The sequence below is a fragment of the Pteropus vampyrus genome, unplaced genomic scaffold (genome assembly GCF_000151845.1).
Source record: "Pteropus vampyrus isolate Shadow unplaced genomic scaffold, Pvam_2.0 Scaffold156, whole genome shotgun sequence".
NCBI classification, from domain to species: Eukaryota; Metazoa; Chordata; class Mammalia; order Chiroptera; family Pteropodidae; genus Pteropus; species Pteropus vampyrus.
In genome coordinates, this window is record NW_011888937.1 from 797019 (window position 1) to 799965 (window position 2947).

Here is a 2947-nt window from a genome sequence, read left to right on the forward strand (position 1 = left end):
TAAAAGAGGTCAAATATTTGGTGATGGAAGGAAATCTAACTTGGAGTGGTAAACACACAATGCAGTATATACACGACATACTGTTGAATTGTACACTTGAAATATATTTGATTTTATTAATCAATGTCACTCCAACAATTTTAATTTAAAAAAATGAAAAAATTAGACTTTTTATTTGGGGATAATTGTAGATTCACACGCAATTGTAAGGAATAATGGTAGCATCTCGCAAAACCATAGTACAATATCACAGCTGGGATATTGACATGGATACAAGCAAGATACAGAACATTTTCATCACCACAACGATCCCTCATGTTGCCTTTTTATGGCCATACCCACCACCCCCTGTGTAACTCCTAACAACTATTAATCTCCATTTCTATCCTTTTGTCATTTCAAGAATGTTCTACAAATGTAATCATACAATATGCAACCTTTTAGTATTTGGCTCAGCATAATTCTTTCTCGATTCATCCATCCGAGTTGTCGCATGTATCAATAGTTTATTCCTCTTTATTACTGAATAGTATCCCTTAGTACGGATATACCACATAATACCTCTTTAAAAACATTATTCTCCTAAACTCGTCCCTTTTTTTCCTCTTCCTATCCTCTTCCCCTTTCTTCACAGCAATGCCAAGTGACTATCACTATGTGAAACTGAAAAGCGATTGCTCAAGACCCTCCCTGCAATGGTACACCCGAGCTCAAAACAAGATGAGAAGACCCAGCTTGTTGTTAAAAGACATCTTCAAGTAAGTACAAGCCCTGGGGCCCTAAGGTCCCCCTGATTTGAGTAAACTGTAGAATTGGGAGTAAAACTCAATGAGAGCTCTAACAATGGCTCTCATACTTGGTCAGAGGATCATTTCAGGGCACATCGAGTAGGATTCAGGGCACAGATGCCCTGGGTTTATGTATCAGGCTGTACTTGGTCAGAGTGCAGTACCCAGCCAGGGGGCTGTTGAGGCTCTGTACCCGAGCTTGGATGCCCAAGATGGCAACAATTCCTGACATTGTTTAACAAAAGAGGACTTTTTCCCTTAGCTCTTTTGAGTTAATCTAAAATATGATTAATTAAATGCCCTTAAAGGCATTTGAATAACATTAAATATTGAATACTAAAAAGGATAATGGGTGTTTCAGCCTTATATTCCAATAAGTGGTAGAATTGTTAAAGGAGGAACTTGTCAGTTTTATTTGTTACCAGCTAAACCAAGTTGAAAATTATCCCTTTTTCATATCTAAAGAAAGAAATGAAGCCTGAAATCTAGTTTCTCATCTCACTTTACTAATTTAGGAGGTATAGATGGAGAAAGATGCAAAAAAGAAACGTATATTCATAAACACTTACATCACTTTCCATGTTCTTTTAGTCATCAACCGATATTTATTGAGGCCTACATGTGTTGAGTGCTGGCCACATGGCAGCAAATGGAATAGACTTGTGCCCTATGCTCCTTACAGTGTGGGCAGGACACTTAAGACCAGGAGTTACAGTACAGTGGGGTCAGTGCTATAGACGCTGGGTCTGCTTTTAACATCCTTTTTCCTTTTCTTAAAATCAAAATAGGGGAATTATTACATGCATTGAATGTAATACCTTTTCTGGGAGCTAGAGAGAGGACTAGGTAATAGTACATTCCCAAGATTCAAAATTCAGTAGATACTAAAGGTAAAACATCTCCTCATCCATGCTCCCCACATTTCCCATCCCCACTTAAAGATAACCAATATTACCAGTCTTGTGTGTGTAAGAAAAACTGTATATGTGTGCCCTCCCTTGCTTTTTTACACAAATGGTAGCATCCTATTAACATTGTACTTGGTCCTAAGGAAAAATTAAGATGCTTGTCCAGGTTTTTATGGGGAGCCTGTTGAAATGAGAATCACTAGCAATACTTTTCATGCATCAACATCCTCAAATATTAAGAAATGTTTACTATCTCTTGTGTATAGTATATCATGCTAGGTACTATATTTTTTAAAATACTCCTTTCTTTAAAAAATAGGTTATTTCCCCTTTAAGGTTATTTCTTAACTTTGTTTTTTAACTTTCAGTTTGTCACTATTGCTTGGGAACTTATTTAAAATGGGATTTCTAGAATCACAGCTAGACTCAGTTCTTCTCGCCTAATCCCATGTGCGTATGTGCCCATGTGTCTTTTAAACTATATAATAGTGTGACTTTATCAAATCTTTAAAAACAGTGTTTTTGTAGATGATCTTAAAGATGACTGGTGGTACTATCTCACCTCAGTCAGCCTCATTTCTAGATAGAATTCTTTAAAGGAATAATGAGTACGTTGTTTATTTTCTTTTCCTTTTTTTTTTCAAGGTCTCACAGTATTTTAACCCTAATTTTTTTTTTATTGTGGTAAAATACACATAAGATATGATTTGCTGTCTTAACCATTTCTAAGTGTGCAGTTGAGTGTGATGTTAAATACATTCGCATCGCTGTGCAGCCATCGCACCGTCCGTCCACGGAACTGTTTTCATCTTGTAAAACTGAAACTCTGTACTCATTAAACACTAACTCCCCATTTTCCCTTCTGCTGGCAACCACCCTTCTATTTCTGTCCTGTGATTTTGACTACTCTACATACTTCATATATTGAAATCATACAGTATTTGAAGGATTTGAGAGTATTTTAAAGTGGCAAAAAATTGAAGCTGAGATTCCGTATATCAAAATCTCTTACTTGGGTTTTTTTTTTTCCTTTAAGTCCAGTAATCTGCATTTTGATTCAGATTTTATTATGTTGCCTTTGAGGAAAAGGTTTATTTAATTTTTCCTTGTAATGAAGACAGTCATAAATGACTAAGTTATCTTGTCAGGAATAACAAGTAGTGCCTTGAGTTGACGACTGAGGTCAACTTATAGACTGTACTTTTTGCTTCCTGGCAGACAAACTCAGTTTGGTTTAGGTTTTCATTTATT

The 2947-nt window shown here is 36.0% G+C and overlaps 1 protein-coding gene across 4 annotated transcripts in view; it reads left to right on the forward strand.

Moving 5' to 3' along the window:
• ST3GAL5 (ST3 beta-galactoside alpha-2,3-sialyltransferase 5) overlaps positions 1–2947 on the forward strand; it is a 32692-nt gene that overhangs the window by 1007 nt on the left and 28738 nt on the right. The window lies entirely within an intron of this gene.